The 18,382-nt window shown below is 41.6% G+C and overlaps 2 long non-coding RNA genes across 4 annotated transcripts in view; both read left to right on the top strand.

Annotated features, from left to right (window-relative positions):
• Positions 1 to 18,382, top strand: part of LOC309626870 — a 604,516-nt gene that overhangs the window by 379,980 nt on the left and 206,154 nt on the right. The window lies entirely within an intron of this gene.
• The window catches only part of LOC309626845, a 60,752-nt gene continuing 55,095 nt past the window's right edge, over positions 12,726 to 18,382 (top strand). For 2 of the 3 annotated variants that reach the window (XR_014243426.1, XR_014243427.1), the window contains exon 1: positions 12,726 to 14,400. This is a non-coding gene — a long non-coding RNA (uncharacterized lncRNA). The remainder of the gene's footprint in view (positions 14,401 to 18,382) is intronic. The other variant, XR_014243428.1, reaches the window with a different exon arrangement.

The raw sequence follows: 18,382 nt of genomic DNA on the forward strand, positions 1-18,382 counted from the left end.
GAAATTCTCTAAATGCTCTCTTATGATATATGGTCAATTGTTAGGGCATTTTCCCAGGACTGAGGTTTGAGGCTCAAAAAAAAAAAGTGAGGGAAAAAGTTTTCCATATGGAACCACAAAACCAGAGGAAAAAGTAGGCACGTCAGATGACAGTGAGTTGGTGAGAACAGAAAGAAGAAAGACACATGAAGAATCAAAAGAAAAAAAGTAAAAGTTTTAAGTGGTGGGAGAGAAAATAAGATAGAAATAAAGGCAGAGGGTTTTGTTTGTTTGTTTGTTGTTGTTTTTTTTAAACACTGGCAGTTTCTTTTTTATTTTTATTTTTTTATTTATTTATTTATTTTTGGCTCTGTTGGGTCTTCGTTTCTGTGCGAGGGCTTTCTCTAGTTGCGGCAAGCGGGGGCCACTCTTCATCGCGGTGCGCGGGCCTCTCACTGTCGTGGCCTCTCTCGTTGCGGAGCACAAGCTCCAGACGCGCAGGCTCAGTAGTTGTGGCTCACGGGCTTAGTTGCTCCGCGGCATGTGGGATCTTCCTAGACCAGGGTTCGAACCCGTGTCCCCTGCATTGGCAGGCAGATTCTCAACCACTGCGCCACCAGGGAAGCCCTGAGGCTTTTTTTTTTTTTTTTAAAGAAAAAGACTGTAATTCCAGACTACACGTGAACCACCATGATACCCTGAAAAGATTGTTTCTCCTCATTTCCTTTTGGAAAGCTAATTAACTAATAGTTAGCTTATCAGCTGCCCTTTATCCATTTAAAATAATCCAGGAGGAAATGTTTGCTCAAGGCTGTTAACAGCATCCAAACAAATAACATCTCAGAGGCTAATCACCTTGGGAAGGAGTGGGTGAATGCTCCCAACTCCACTATAGAAAAATTGCTCATCTTACAACACCAGTAATTACTTTGTAAATCATGGAGTGGTTATTGGTTATGGTGGTGGGTAAAACCTCACCATTTATCTACATCTAAATCTGGGACATCTGGCTACCCTAACTTTGTATACTAGACAGAGCATAAGTCACAGGCCAGGGAGCTATGGACAGTGAAACGCACAAAATTATGAAAACTGATGGTCTTACAAACAAAAGCAAGTGACAATTTCTATATACCTGTACTGTTTTATTTTTACATCGTCTTCCAGCTACATTTGCATCATGGTTTGAATTTAGGGAAAGGCAAGTTTGATACATCTGGTTACTTATACCCAAAACTCATATTTAAAACAGCATTCCAAAAAAGTGATAAAAACCTCAATTGCCCCCAATAGAAAATATTATTTATCAAAGAATTGACCAAATGTAAAATAGATAGCTAGTGGGAAGCAGCCGCATAGCACAGGTAGATCAGCTTGGTGCTTTGTGTCCACCTAGAGGGGTGGGAAGGAGAAGCAAGAGGGAGGAGATATGGGGATATATGTATATGTATAGCTGATTCACTTTGTTATATAGCAGAAACTAACACATCGTTGTAAAGCAATTATACTGCAATAAAGAATGACCACTCCTAACAAGTATACTTCTGTATGCTTGTTTGTTGTTGTTTTTATAAGCATTCATTTATTTTTTGAATTTTTTAAACCAATGAAAATACTTTTTTAAAAAGATCTCCTCCTAAAGCCTTACCAGCATGTGATCTTTAACAGTTTCCTCCCCAGTGGTGAAAACAGGACACCCACACAGTCGGTGAAGAAAATTAGGCGATGTATTTAAAGCATCCAATACCACACTTAGCACAGCAGATGCTGTATGATCAGAGGCTACTGGTTTCTTTGGCTTATGACATTTTCAAACACCCAGAATCCAAAATTAAAATTTATATCAGAGTAATATTGTGGATTGTCATTTATTTTCATGTATGCATGAAAGATCATTACAAATCAAATGAAAATTAGGGTTTCCCTGGTGGCGCAATGGTTGAGAATCTGCCTGCCAATGTAGGGGACACGGGTTCGAGCCCTGGTTTGGGAAGATCCCACATGCCGCGGAGCAACTAGGCCCGTGAGCCACAACTACTGAGCCTGCGCATCTGGAGCCTGTGCTCCGCAACAAGAGCGGCCGCGATAGTGAGAGGCCCGCGCACTGCGGTGAAGAATGGCCCCCGCTTGCCACAACTAGAGAAAGCCCTCGCACAGAAACGAAGACCCAACACAGCCAAGAATAAATATAAAAGTAAATAAATGAATAAAAGATTACTAAAAAAAATGAAAATTAGAATCTTCAGGGGGAAAATTGTTTTAAGTAAAAACAATCTTCCATTATATAATGAACCCCACTAATAACAACTGGGTGTTACAACACTCTAATCCTTTGATATTTATTGAATTTTTACCAACAGATCATTATATAAAATAAAATTTTGGAAACACTCTGCTTCCTGTATCATAAGCCAACTCACGTACAATAAAAAACAATAATAAAAAAAAAAAAAACAATAATATGACAAAGCTCCAACAACTCTAACTTAAAAGATAGCAGAAGACGCAGAGAAGAAAGATGCTATGGACCCAGAAGGAAAGGAGAACTGAACCCAGGTTGAAACATGAGACATGGACTCCACCATCTTCTTGTCCCCACACCTGTGTATGTATCAGTATCTGAACTCAGTTCACCACGCTTCCCTCCACTGCCAGTGGAAGAGTTTTCTTTCTTCCCATATCTTATTCTATCTCTAAGATTGCAACCTAACTTTATAATCTTCTACTTTCCATTTTCCTTCTCCTCCTTAACTCCTTCAAGAGTTTTTTCAAAACTCTCCTTCAGCTGTGTAACTCTCTAAACCTACCCTCCTCTAGCTCTCCTCCACCACTGCCAACTCTCTCAAGAGAATTAAATTATCTCTACTTTCTTATGCCAATTCACTCACCACCGAAGGCTTCAAACACTGCATCCCCAGCACTCCCATGTCGCCTAGCAAAGATCACTGGTGACCTCCATTGTCAAATCCAATGTCCACTCTCCTGATCTTGCTTGAAGTCTGGGTCTCTCTGCTGCACGTGACTCATCAGCCGCTTCACTCTCCTTGAAACTCTTATTCCTTGACTCCTCTATCACAGCTTTCTCCTTTCATCTCCCTGACTGCTACTTGTCAGTTTCATTTGCTGACTCAACTCCTCTGTCTCGGATGGCCCTGGTATGTTGACATATCCTGGGGTTCTGTCATTTGGTTGACAGTGTCAGTGATCCAACAGATTCCTTTTGCAATTTTAATACACTCCCAAGAGTCTGCTCCCACTTCTTTCCGATGGAGAGCTGCCCCAGAGTGCTAGAGTCCACTTTGCTTGTCTGCACTAAGACCTGGAAGTGCTTGGGAATTCACATCACCAAAAGCAGCCACTGGCCAGTGCTGACAGATGAGGAGTATAAATATTCCATCTCTCTTGGCCCCAAATCAGGACATCTCTTAAGTGAGAACTACACTGTCTCCAGAGCTCCCCTTAGGTTTAAAGTAAAGTCATCCTCTGTGGAAGTTTGTTTAATATTGCATCCATTGCTTGACTTCCTTCCTTTTCCTGACCCACTTCCCTACCTCCCTACTTGTCTTGCCTATTAAGTCACTTTTACACAAATCTCCATCACTAGGACTGCTCCTGGGGAGCCCAAACTAAGGCAGACACTGGAAATCTTCCCTCACACTCCTCACTCTCTCTGGGTGATTATATTCATGTTCACAATCTCATCTCCTACCCATAAGCTGATGACTTCTTAATAGTCCTATTAAGCCCTATCCTCTCCCTTGAGCTTAGACCTGTCTACTCAACTGTGTACTAGCAAATCTCAACCCTCATGTTCCCCAGATAACTCAAACCCAACACATGTACAAGACTGAATTCATGGTCTAGCACCAGTTTCCTCTTTTTGAATTCTCCACTTATGATAGAATAACACAAACATCCGTCCTCCAGCACCAGCCAGGAGCCTGGGACTCACCATCCTCAGGTCTCTCCTTCCTTTACCCTCCACATCTAAGTGGGACCAAATCCTGTCAATTCTATTAATACTTGTCATATCAATCCCCTCATCTCTGTCCCGACTGCTGTTGCCTTAGTCAGGTCCCCATGTGCTGTTTCCTAGACTATTTCAATGAAGAGAGAGCATAGCTTACTACCATATACTACGGTGTGGGATGGCTCAGGTTCTAGAGACACACTGGTAGGTTCAAATCCTGACTCCCTCATGCACTAGCTATGGAATGTTAGGCAAATTATTTATACTCTATGCACCTCAGTGTCTTCTTCCGTAAAAAAGAGAATCACATAATTATCCCCATAAGGTTGTTGTTTGGTCTAAATGTAAATTTATAAAGGTAAGGCACTTAGAAGAATGTCTGGCACTTCCTGTTAAAAAATATACACATATGCATGTTGTTATTATTCTTGTTTTTACTGTGTTTCAACTAGTGTATTGCAGCAAGATTAGTTCATGGCAGCAACTGGTATTTGGGGATGAGATACTCAGTGTATTCCAGACCAAGTCAGGAGAGGCTCAGCGACTTCAACACAGAGAGCATTCATAGCACCCTCCTAACCCTTCAGAGCTACCAGAAGGCTTTTAGGAAATACATGGAATTTCCATTTTTGTAAGTCAAAAACTGTGCAATTACTGCAATATCACATGGTTCAATCTTTTTTTTTTATCAGTCATCAATTTTATACACATGAGTGTATACATGTCAATCCCAATAGCCCAATTCAGCACACCACCATCCCCACCCCACCACGGTTTTCCCCCCTTGGTGTCCATATGTTTGTTCTCTACATCTGTGTCTAAACTTCTGCCCTGCAAACTGGTTCATCTGTACCACTTTTCTAGGTTCCACATACATGCGTTAATACACGATATTTGTTTTTCTCTTTCTGACTTACTTCACTCTGTATGACAGTCTCTAGGTCCATCCACGTCTCAACAAATGACTCAATTTCGTTCCTTTTTATGGCTGAGTAATATTCCATTATATATATGTACCACAACTTCTTTATCCATTCGTCTGTCAATGGGCATTTAGGTTGCTTCCATGACCTGGCTATTGCAAATAGTGTTGCAATGAACATTGGGGTGCATGTGTCTTTTTGAATTATGGTTTTCTCTGGGTATATGCCCAGTAGTGGGATTGCTGGATCATATGGTAATTCTATTTTTAGTTTTTTAAGGAAACTCACATGGTTCAATCTTATACTTTAATGTATAGAAATGAAATATGTTTACACAAGAAAAATACTATCTTTAAACATATTTTGTTAAGGACCTTTAAAAAGTAGCCCCTCTTCCATTATGCTAAGTGAAATACGTCAGACAGGGAAAGACAAATACTGTATGATATCACTTATATGCGGAACTTAAAAAATACAACAAACTGATGAATATAACAAAAAAGAAGCCAACTCACAGATATAGAGAACAAACTAGTGTGTGCCAGGGTGGAGGAGGGACAGTATAAGAGTAGGTGAGTAGGAGGTACAAACTATTAGGTGTAAGACAGGCTCAAGGATGTATTGTACATCATGGGGAATAGAGCCAATATTTTGTAATAACTGGTAATGGAAAGTAACCTTTAAAAAATATATTAAAATTTTTTTCAATTTTTAAGTAGCCCCTCTTCTTTAAATAATTTTAAGATTTTTTTTCAAAGCCATATTCCTGTAGCTATATGTCATATCTCATCTTCATCAAGATTAAGACACTCATCATCAGTATCATTAGGCAAGCTCAGGTGTGAGCTTCTGGTTCTCCAGTCTTCACTGAATAGGTTCCTTGGGTCTCTGACATGCTAACTGTGAACTACCAGCTGCTTAATTTTAAACCCTGGATCATAGAGCTTTTAGCTTCTAAATTTGACTTGAACATTAAAGTGTTTAATGGAGATGCCTCTCCCTGCAGATGTTCTAAGAAGCTGGTGACCGCATCTGTTTTCACCCACACAGATATGTCAGCAAATTTTCTGGCCCATTTTGATGTTGTATGGCAATGACGGTGGCAACAGTTGCTTACAGAAGCAGCTCCACCTCACAAAAAGACAAGAATGATCAAAAGCACTTCTAGCTGAGTACGGAAGATGCAGGGTGTTCAAACAACCAGATGTTCTGATTTTGTAAAGGCAGCTTGGTTCTCATCACACATCCTGTGAGTTCTCACCCCAAGTCCAAGTGGTTCGAACTTAGTTCATAGCTTCTGGTTAACTGTCAGGGAGGAGGAACATTTTTAAAAGATTTCCTTATCAGCATCACTCATACTCTTCTAATCCAAGTCCCGGGGCACTTGTGGAAGATTATATAAGAAAGAGAAGGCATTTTAGGAAACTGGAAGAGTAAGTCAACGACAGTACAAGGTCTAGGGACTATTCTGACACACTAACAGGTAAAGCAAGATTTTCAGTTCAAGAAATGTTAAAGAAAGAGCTGGAGTAAGGAGGACTCCTTCTGTCTCAAGGTACTGATGAGTTGGGCTGAAAAGACAACCTGCATAGAAAGGATAACATTTAGTATTAGTGGCCTAATTCTAGGGGCCAGACTGACAATAAGGAGATTGGGCAACAGCAACCAAAGAGCTCAGAAGAAGAGGCCAAATGCTGCTCAGAAAAGGAAGAAAGAAACAAACCCTTTGAGGCAAAGCGGCCAAGAAAGGGCTTTGGAAGAGAACAAATAGGTCCAAAGGGGATTTTTTTTAACTGCGTGTGATGAGATATGTGACACAAATCACCTCCTCCACTTTTCCTACGAAATTTTTTACCTCAGTTGTTGATTATTTTATACGATCAGGAAGATGTTTGTTGTTGTTGTCTTGTGTTAACCCAAAAAGATTCTGAGTTTGGCATCTAGGTTGGTCCAGAGATTCATCATGGCAATGCTGAAACTAGACTACAGTCTGGGTGGAGTTAATATCCTTCAGCATTCACAAAGGCCTCACTAAATCTTGAAGCACTCCCCTAACTTCAGAAGAGACTTGGTGGCCCAGGATTTAACTTAACTCAGAAAACACTCAGAAGAGACTTGGTGGCCCAGGATTTAACTTAACTCAGAAAACACTCTCAGAGATTTCTTACAAAGCAAAGACTTGTTGCTACATTACATTTCCACAACTGCCCCAAACACAGACCCAGCAAAGAACCATTCCCTGAATTGTAATAAATAATATGTTTTTATTTATAAGTAAAACAAAAGGTAAAGGCAATCCAGAGTGATGCACTGAATGAAATAATAGTTTTGCAATTACACCATAGCAAAGCTGCACAAAAGTTGCATGGCAGATCGCTACACCACTCAAGGGAAGCTGGAAAAACATAAACACCCTCCAATGACTAATACAGCAGGGCTTTGGGAAGAGACAACCAGATCTCAATGCAAAGAGGCTTGAGTTCCAACTGAAGCCACTGGTGGCTGGCTGCCTTCCTAGGATCAATACTGCAAGTCGATCCCAGCTGAAAGGACTGTCATCTGAAAAGAAGCAGGAATAGCATCTAAAAGAAGCCAAATAGATGAGACGATTTTTACATTTTCATTTATCAAATATCACACAACTGTGTTTGTAGGAACAATCTGAGTGGATTTAGCTAAAATAATAAATAAAATGTAGCCCTGAAGTATTTATAAAGCACTTCTAGGCAATCCTTAGAGACAGTTATTATCTATCAGTTCTCAGTAGAAGTTGGTCTCTCAGCAAAATCAGTCAGATGGGTAAGAGGTTGAAGAGTAAAAGGCAGTGGTGACATCACCTGACATTTGTGACAATAAGCAAGAGGAAAACAGTTGCAATCCTAGCCTTCTGGAATGCCAGCATCAACCCTGCCCAGCAGGTAGGCCTGTGAAATGAGGGAACTTTCCAGGATGTAGGATGGACTTGCAGAGGGTAGAGAACTGCATGAGAAATGGGTAAGTGGGGACAGTGGAAAGAGACTTCGTTGGATTCTCTTTGGAAGCTGTGATTCACACGAACTCAACCACTGATATCTCCCAATCAGTTCGGGCAGGGGCAGGAGACTCTGTTATGTAACTGATTTACCAAGCCCGCTGGGCTCTCAGAGCTGATTCTTCAGACTAAGAGAGGAAAGAGAGAAGAAAACCTAACTAAATAAATAAAATTCTAAGGCATGTGGTACATTCAGTTGTCAATTTCCTGTTGTGAGGTGTATTAATAAGTATGAGCCAAATATGTACTTGCTAACCTGATGCACCTGTTGGTCTGCCAGTTCTCAGTTTTGAAGATCAAAATTTGAGACAGGGGCTTCCCTGGTGGCGCAGCGGTTGAGAATCTGCCTGCCAATGCAGGGGACACGGGTTCGAGCCCTAGTCTGGGAAGATCCCACATGCCGCGGAGCAACTAGGCCCGTGAGCCACAATTACTGAGCCTGCGCATCTGGAGCCTGTGCTCTGCAACAAGAGAGGCCGTGATAGTGAGAGGCCCGCACGCCGCGATGAAGAGTGACCCCCACTTGCCGCAACTAGAGAAAGCCCTCGTACAGAAACGAAGACCCAACACAGCCATAAATAAAATAAATTTTAAAAAGTCTTTAAAAAAAAAAAAACTTGAGACAGATGGGAGGCTTTGCCTGTGGACACTTAGAACTCCCTCTGGGGTACCAGTAATGCACAGCCTCGCCAGCAGGATGTCCCCTGTGCCTGCCAGGGGTGGGGAGGGGGGAGACTGAAAGGAGAACTTCAGGGACATAGCTTTGAACCCCAGGGGAATCCCAGGGAAGCCTGAAATATGAGAGACAGGTTTTTTTAATATACTGTATATAACAACCTCTCTTGGTGCTGATTAATCACTCCTTTTCAAGCATGAATGCTCCAGTCCTAGAGCTCTCTGCTCATATGGAATAGAACAAACAAGGTTGGTTGGTTATTTAAAAGCTCCTCAGATAGAAATTTAAAAGGACCTGTGATGCTGGTAGATCTCAACAAATGCAGAATGGTACCATGCACCAGCTGTCAGGAGTCTCGGAAGCTATTTCTGCATCTGCCTCTAACTCTGTGTGACTTCTAGCCCTTGATTTTCCTCATCTGTGAAATGAGGCTGGGATGATAAATATTGTATTTCATCTCGTATGCATGACCTAGTTGACTCTCACTGGGTGCATGGATGGTTGTTTGCAAGGAATATGAGGCTGAGGCTAGGTACAAAGAGAAAGAGGACCGTGAGGTCTGCAATGCACACAAGATTAGAAAGTATTGACGCATGATTCACCATATGTGAAAGTTCTTTTCTGAGGCTGCAGCTCTGTAAGTCTATGATTCATGTACTTCAAATCTTATTGGTGTTCCCTCATACATAAGTTATTTTTCCCTTGATGGTTTCAAGATTTTCTCTTTGTCTGGATTTCGTCATTTCTGCAATGACATGTCTGGGTGTGAGTCTTTGAGTTTATCCCACTTGGAATTTGTTGAGCTCCTTGGAAATGTAGGTTAATCATTTTCATCAAATTTTGGAATTTTTCAGCCATTATTTCTTTGAATATATTTTCTGCTCCTTTCTCTCTATCCTATCCTTCTGGTACTCTCATTACACATATGTAAGTGTGCTTGGTGTTTTCCCAGATTTTTCTGAGGCTCTCTTCATTTTTCCTTATTCTTTTTTCTCTCTGTTCTTCATATTATGTAATCTCTATCAAGCTATCTTTAAGTTGGATGATTATTTCTTCTTCCAGTTCAAACTACCGTCGAGCGCTTCTGGTGAATTTTTCATTTCAGTTGTTGTGCTTCCAACTCCAGAATTTCAATTTGATTCTTTTTTTTTTTTGGCTGCACCATGGGGCATGCAGGGTCTTCTGCTGCATGGGGAGCACAGGGTCTTAACCACTGGACCTCCAGGGAAGTCCTGATTCTTTTTTATAATTCATATCTTTTTATTGATATTCTCTATTTGATGAAACTGTCTTCATACTTTCCTTTACTTCTCTAAGCATGATTTCCTTTAGTTCTTTGAACGAATTTATAATGGCTGATTTGAAGTCTTTGTCTATTAAATCTGATGTCTGAGCCCTCCCACAGGCAGTTTCTATTGCCTACCTTTTTCCCTGTGGATAGGTCACACTGTTTCTTTGCATCTCTCATAATTTTTTGTTGAAAACTGGACATTTTAGAAACTCTGGGTATTGATTTCAAACCCCATCTCTGGGGATTTTTCTTTTTTGTGCATGTTTGCCTTTTTACGTGTTTGGACACTTGGATACTATTTTAGTGAAGTCCAATACCTCACCAGAGATGAAGCTTTTTGGACAAAAGTGGTTTTAGGAGAGCTGTCTTTGAGAGTCTCTCTGTTAAGATGTCTGCCTCACTTGGTATCACACCCAGTCATTAGGCTCCACCAGCTTATAGGGCTATTGTTTTCAACAATGCTTTGGGCATAAATTGCTCCACAATCTCATCCAATTAAATTCATTCAGTAGTCATTTTTGAGACCAGTTTTTGAGGTTTGTTCTGGCCTGAAGAAGGATCTTCTTAGCGGTCTCTCTCCAGTTCTCACTGCTAAAATAACTTGTCTGTGATTTCGTTTGTTGCTTTTAATTTGTAAGAGCTACCAGCCTCCTCTTACTTGTTTACCAGCAAAACGTTCATATTTTGGAGAGCATCCCAGGTTTAAACTTCTCCACATTCTTTTTCAAATAAATTCAGTCCCGTTGGGGAGAGCTTCAGATTTATCTTTTGCCTCTTCTCTTGGGCAAAATTTCTGAGCTCCTACTCCAGGCACTGGGCAGGTGTGGTAGCCTCTGGTCTTCTTGACTTACCTCTCCTGGCTTGGAACCTCTGCTCTGCAAGTGAGCCAGGACAGGGAAATTGGGGACAAATATGCTCATCCTGTCCCACCTGGGGTAGATCTGCCCAATGAGTGAGGGCTGGGTGGATGAAGGGAGCCACCTGACTTCTCAGTCTCTCTCACCAGTAAATTAGCCTCTTCAACTCAGAGATTGAGGGGATGAAAAGGGCTGGAGACCTGCCCCTCCTGGTAAATACCACATCCCCTGATCAGAAGCTGAGAGGAGAGGGAACCCCATCTTCTTAGTCACACCCACCAGAAGTAGTGTTTCCATCAAGCTGATGGTGAGGGGGGCTGGTCATGGCTCAAGTGCCACAGACTCTCACTAATCTTACTCTGTTTCAGATATTTTCTTGAATAGATGTTTCTTCATTTACTGCATGCCCTTTGGAAATTTTCTAGACTTTAAATAGTTTGGCTTTATTTTATGGTTTTCAGTAGGTATGCTTATTTCACTGAGGAATGGGTCCACAGAATTCCTCACACTACTATCCTAGAAGTGATATCTGACAGCTGCCTTCTTATCTGAAAAAGCAAACTTAAATTTGCTCTGCTGTATCTTAAAGTTGTCATCTCTATTTTTCATGACTGAATGTCTGATCATCAGGTATTTTCTGTTATCCAGTTAAAATTGACCCATGGGTAAGTAGAGATCTATGCTTATTTTCCATTCTGAAAAAGAATCTGTGTCACCTGAGGCTCTTAATTTTTGTAGAACCAAATTCTGGCAGAATCAGGGGATTCTTGAAGGAACACTTTCTTGCATACCATATAGATTAATTTTACGTCAACTTGACTGGGCCAAAAGGTGCCCAGACATTTGGTCAAACATTATTCTTGGTATGTCTTTGAGGGCGTTTCTGGATAAGATTACCATTTGAATTGGTAGACTAAATAAAGCAAATTGCCCTCTCTAATGTGGGTGGGGCCTCATCCAATCAAATGAAGACCGGATAAAACAAAAAATTTGAATAAGCGGGAACTCCTCCCTCCTGATTTAATGAGCTGGGACATTGGTCTTTTCCAAACTTCAGGCTCAGACTGGTGTTTCAGGTCGAGCCTGCCATCTTTGGGACTGGAACTTCACAGCATCTCCTGTGTCTCCAGTTTGCCAACTGAAGATCTAGGGACTTCTCAGCCTCTATAACTGCATGAGCCAATTCCTTACAATAAATCTCTTTATAGATTAGATAGATAGATGATAGATAGATAGATAGATAGGAGATAAATAGATAGATAGATGTATAAATGTGTAAGTATCTAAATCCATCCTATTGGTTCTGTTTCTCTGAAGAACCTTGACCAATACACATAACAACTCCCTCACCTTTTGTAGGATTTGCTGCTGCAGGTAATTCTCAGATTTGGCTCTCTCCAAAGGATTAACAGGTTTAGCCTCAGGACAAACTTCAGGGAGTCACTCATGGTTTCTTCTACTTTTTTACTCATAACTGTTGATTAAGAAAGTAAGTTGCAAAAGTAAAGCTATTTTTCATCCTTTCCTGCTACATTTGACTCAGAAATACCATGAGGCCAAACTATTCTGAGAATGCATACAAATCAAACACCACAAGGCCAAGATGAAATAGATGAAGTAGCATTAACCAATCTGAGAGAAATATTCAAATGAATTGAGGACAAGAGCAATCAGACCAAGAATTGTGATAAAACTACATGGTACTTTCCACCAATTTCTGTACCATTCAGCAGAGACCACCCCTATTGACCACACAAAACATATTTGGACTATTCCCAAAGGACTTCCAAAATGAGTTTAGACCACTTCTAAATTTAAAGTGGTAGAAGAAATGAAATCTAGTATCAAACCTGCAGTTGTGACAAGGTTACTATCCATACACCACAAATGTAGACCATCCCAGCTCGATGAGCAATAGTCTGAGCTGGTTTGCACCATTGGCAAAATAATTTGGCAGGAAATAACTGAGCCAAAAACAGCAAACACACATTTTAAAGCAACTCTGTTTAATTCTACTAATATGATGCCATGTCTACTTCATTAAACATATTTGAAGAGAAAAGGGGCATTAGGTGTTTCACTGCCTTATGTGATCATTGCAAATCACCACAACTAGCAATCCTATGCCTAGAAGGATTACACAACTGCATCATCACACAGTAATCTTGCTGGCCGCCTCCAGGGCAATTAGCTCTATCAGTTTCTGCTGCACAAGTCAACTTGAATCTGCTTTTAAACCAGTCAAAGACATAATGAAAACCAGCCAGCACAACAGAACCCTACAATCCCCTACAGAACTGATCTGGAAGACAGCCCTTTCCCAGCCAACAATAAAAGCTGATCCTAATTTTTTTCTTTTTTTGGCCGCTCCACACGGCATCTTGGTTTGCCCCACAAGGGATTGAACCCGTGCCCCCTGCAGTGGAAATGTGGAGTCTTAACCACTGGACCACCAGGAAGTCCCAAAAGCTGATCCTAACTTAAGCCTCCATTGCCAAGCACCATTTCTAGCCTCTCATGAGGCATTAAGTGGGACCCTCTACTTCTTTGGAAGACTATGTATGACCCTGACCAGTAACCATGGGTGTAAATCCTCCAGATTTTGCATGCCCTCGCTCCCTCACTCTGTAACAGACACTGAACCAGATCACGGGATGCAACAGTAAATCAGATACAGGGTCTGTCCTCAAGGGGCACCCAGTCTGAGCATAAAACTAAATAATTATAACTCCACGTTATGAGAGCTGCAAGTGAGACATGTATACATGGAGAATTTGGAACTCAGAAAATGTTAAAATCTCTGGCTGAGGAGAGGGAAAAAGACATCTTCATAGAGAAGAATTATCGAGCCAAGTTCAAATTTGTAAAGACCTGTTTATTCCTGTTCCTCTCTAGCCCCATTATCAGTCACTTTCAATAACCACCCAGCTTCTCACCTCAAAATCAATGGGTGCCCAGCCCTGAAGGCCAGCAGGTGCTCCCACTTCACTCCTATATGGCGTCAAGGGATAGTTTTTCATTGTTTTGTCCCTCAAGACTAAAACGCCAGCACTCAAGTTCCTGACAATACTATCAAACTCAGCTTCCCAAACCTGCCCTGCCGAGCAAATGGCAGTAGAAATTCTATTAATTGACTCCCATTTCACATTTCACCATGTTAACCAGCTGTGTCCATTCTGCCTATAAAACAGAGATGACAAAATGCATACTGAACAGTCACATTATGTGGGCTAGTCAGCCACTCCCTAGTACCCAAACACTTCTGCTCCCACTAATAAGTTCGTTGTATGTTTACTAAGTCAGTTGTGTTTGTTCCCGAACCTGTTTATGCCTCTCGTACTTGTAATCTGAATGGGGACTGTGGTAGACAAAATAATACCCCAAAGATGTCCACATCCTAATCCTCAGAATTTGTAAGTATGCTACCTTATGCGGCAACGGGGACTTTGCAAATATGATTAAGGTTAAGGACTTTGAGAAGGGGAGGGGAGAATGAATTACCCAGGTGGAACCAATCTAATCACCTGAACCCTTATAAGGAGAAAGCCTTTCCTGCCTGCGTCAGTCAGCGAGAAGCATGATGGTGGAAAAGCAGTCAGAGCTGTTAGCTTTGAAGATGGAGGACGAGATTTGTGAACCCGGGAGTGAGGACCGTCTCTAGAAGCTGCAAAAAGTAAGAAAACAGACTCTCCTCTAGAGCCTGCAGAAAGGAATGTAGCCCTGCTGATACCTTGACCTTAGTCTAGTGAGACTCGCGTCAGACTTCTGACCTACAGAACTGTAAAATAATATGCTTGTATTGATTTAAGTGTCTAAATTTGTGGTGATTTGCTATAGCAACGATAGAACAATAATACAGAGATTAAAGACCTCATCCTCCCACTATCCGTAATCCTTAGCCTTGTTGCAACTGCTGTGGTTTTCAGTGTGTAATGGGGACTCTGTGCACAGATGGCTTTCTAAGCTGCTCCCAGGGCCATGGCAAGGTTGCCGGAATCCTGCTTGCTTAGAACTCACGTACTCAGGAAAATACGAAGGCCAGTCTCCAGACTGAAGCTTCTATAACAGCTTTACTAGATCAAAGCTTGTGTACATTTCTAAGGTGGGAAATTACAGGACTGAGTAGGTATGAAGAAAGGAAAGCTTAAAAATAAGAGTCATGCTTCAGTCTCACCATACTGACAGCCTATGAATGTACGAAGAATTTAAGGGAGGCATGTAAGGTAGTGAGAAGAGTACAGTCTCTGGAAAGAGGCAGGACTGAGTTCCTCAAACAAACCACTTAACTTTACTGGTGAAATGGGAATAAAAATATCAAATTCACAGAGTTGTAGAGATACCAATGATTCATGTAAATCTCCTGGCACATACATGTTTACTACATTAGTCACCGTTACTGTGACACTGGCAACAGGTGCTGTGTCTTGACTGTTTTTGGCCTCGTATAGAAAGGTAACACCTGCCATGCTCAGGGCTTCAATTGTCCATTTACGTGTGTTGCCTCGTTTGATATTAACAACATCCTTAGAAGCAGGCAGAGTAAGCTTTTTTTTTTTTTTAAACATCTTTACTGAAGTATAATTGCTTCACAATGGTGTGTTAATTTCTGCTTTATAACAAAGTGAATCAGCTACACATATACACACGTTCCCATATCTCCTCCCTCCCGCATCTCCCTCCCTCCCACCCTCCCCATCCCACCCCCACAGACGGTCACAAAACACCGAGCTGATCTCCCTGTGCTATGTGGCTGCTTCTCACTAGCTATCTATTTTACGTTTGGTAGTGTATATATGTCCATGCCATTCTCTCACCCTGTCACGTCTCACCCCTCCCCCTCCCCATATCCTCAAGTCCATTCTTTAGTAGGTCTGTGTCTTTATTCCCATCTTGCCACTAGGTTCTTCATGACCTTTTTTTTTTCCTTAGATTCCATATATATGTGTTAGCATACTGTATTTGTTTTTCTCTTTCTGACTTACTTCACTCTGTATGACAGACTCTAACTCCATCCACCTCATTACAAATACCTCCATTTCATTTCTTTTTATGGCTGAGTAATATTCCATTGTATATATGTGCCACATCTTCTTTATCCATTCATCCGATGATGGACACTTAGGTTGCTTCCATGTCCTGGCTATTGTAAATAGAGCTGCAATGAATATTTTGGTACATGACCCTTTTTGAATTATGGTTTTCTCAGGGTATATGCCCAGTAGTGGGATTGCTGGGTCGTATGGTAGTTCTATTTTTAGTTTTTTAAGGAACCTCCATACTGTTCTCCATAGTGGCTGTATCAATTTACATTCCCACCAACAGTGCAAGAGTGTTCCCTTTTCTCCACACCCTCTCCAGCATTCGTTGTTTCTAGATTTTTTGATGATGGCCATTCTGACCGGTGTGAGGTGATACCTCATTGTAGTTTTGATTTGCATTTCTCTAATGATTAATGATGGTGAGCATTCTTTCATGTGTCTGTTGGCCATCTGTATATCTTCTTTGGAGAAATGTCTATTTAGGTCTTCTGCCCATTTTTGGATTGGATTGTTTGTTTTTTTGTTACTGAGCTGCATGAGCTGCTTATAAATCTTCAGAGTAAGCTTTATAGAGGTAGGAACTGAGGAAATATGCAGTGATTTGCAGACTGCTATTAAGCAGCAAAAAAAGCCGAGAAGGCAAACAGTCTGGTACACAGTCCGCTATCTCCCCACCTGATGTCTCCTGATCCTATCTCTGGTTCCCATGTGCAGTGCGGTTCTATTTGTGGAGCTTCCCAGCAAGCCCTTCAGTGCTGTTTTGTTTGAGCCAGTGTCGTGATGTTCCTTTTCCCACACTTCTCATGCTGACAGCCTCTCCCCTCCCTGTGCAGTGTCTAACAAGCTGCCTTTCCTTCAGCCATCCACAGCTCAGATCCTCCCACCTATGTTATGCAGCAAAAGCACTATGTCCAGACTGGTGGGCAGGGTCCAGATTTAGAGTTGTATGCTTGCTATAGGTTGACAGTAGTGGTCAGAGCTGATAAGTTTTCAGGATTGTAGGGTCAGCTGCATAAGGAAGTGTGACCACCAGCCCAGTCACTCCAAAGATCTGTAGAATGGTCTGAGGATATATCTATTGTTGCCTCAGTTGCCCAAAGTGGATCACTTTTCAGGATGCCAGTTGAGATGTGGCCCAAAGGCACACAGCAAATGACTTTAGCAGTGTGTTGTATATATGTATAAACACATACATATTCCTAGACGTCTCCAGTTGCAAAGCTTTTGGGTGTTCCTTATGGCTAAACCTCGAATGTTCACCTTCTTAATGTTTATGGCGCTCACAAGAAGTCTGATACTAGGTAAGGGGGTAGAATATGGACCAGAACTTCCACCTGCTCAGTCCCTTGGTTTCCCTGCTTTCACAGCCCACCTTGGGAGAAGGGGAAAGAAGAAAGGGAGGAAGAATGGAGACTAACATCTAGTGAGCCCCAACTGTGCCTGGCACACTGCTGCAGGGATTTGTCACATGGCCCAGGGAAATAGGCACTGTTACCACTACAGATGAAGACCCTGAGATTAAATTGCCCAGTGTCACATGGCAAGTAAGTGACAGAACTGGGATCTAAGCTCAGGTTTGGTTGACTCCAAAGCCCATGCTCCTTCAACTCGGTCATGCTCCCAGAAGCATCTAAAGAGTAAACCTAAGGCTGATTATATCACAAACCTACTAGTCATCAACTACAGCTATATTAGCCTATAACAGCGGTTCTCAATCGGGAGCGATTTTGCCCTCTAGGGGATGTTTGGCCATGTCTGGGGACATTTTTCGTTGTCACAGGTGGGGAGGGGTACTACTGGCACGTAGTGGGTACAGGCCAGGGTTGCTGCTAAACATCCTACAATGCACAGGGTATCCCCACAACAAAGAACTATTTAACCCAAAATGTCAATAGTGCCAATATTGAAATTCTGACCTGTAAGAATCAGTCTCAACATTGACAAATCACTGTCCTTACTTCATTTCTTTAACCTCTTTTTTTTTTTTTTTCCTGCTACCTGTTTCCCTGTTAAGATGCTTTCTGCCACTCTCAGTATATACTCTGTATAATTCAGTTGATCCAGAGGAATACTTCAGGTCCTTGTGACCAATGTCCCCACCAGGTCAACTCATAAGCAGAATCCAGACCACTCTGAGAATCAAGCCAAGTAAGAGAAGTCTTTCAAGCTTCTCCAAAAAGTCATGAACCAGGTGAGAACATCTGAAGCCTAGTTCAGATCAAATGACTGAGGTGGTGAGGGTCCAGTCCCTTGCCTGTGTTGTTGGAAGATTAGCTAATGAGAACCAGCTCTTGGTCTTGAGGAAAAGGACAGAGTCATGAATATTGTTTTATCTTAAACACTTCCCCAAGGCCCATGGCAGTGATCACTATAAATAAATGTCCCTTCTTGGATGTGAAACATTGATTGTCCTTATGGCAAATTCGGCCCCTAACTGAAGACATGAATTTTCAACTCTAAGGTAGCCTTGAAAATGGAAAACAAAATAAGTGCCCTCTGAAAAATAGGAATACTTGCCCTGCCTACTTTCACAGGAAAGAGTACCTAGTGAATATCTTTTGATGCAGAAAATAAATAACAGTAAAGGAAACATAAAAAATTAATTCTAATATAGCT

The sequence above is a fragment of the Balaenoptera borealis genome, assembly GCF_965194805.1.
Source record: "Balaenoptera borealis genome assembly, chromosome: 3".
In the NCBI taxonomy this organism is placed as follows: domain Eukaryota; kingdom Metazoa; phylum Chordata; class Mammalia; order Artiodactyla; family Balaenopteridae; genus Balaenoptera; species Balaenoptera borealis.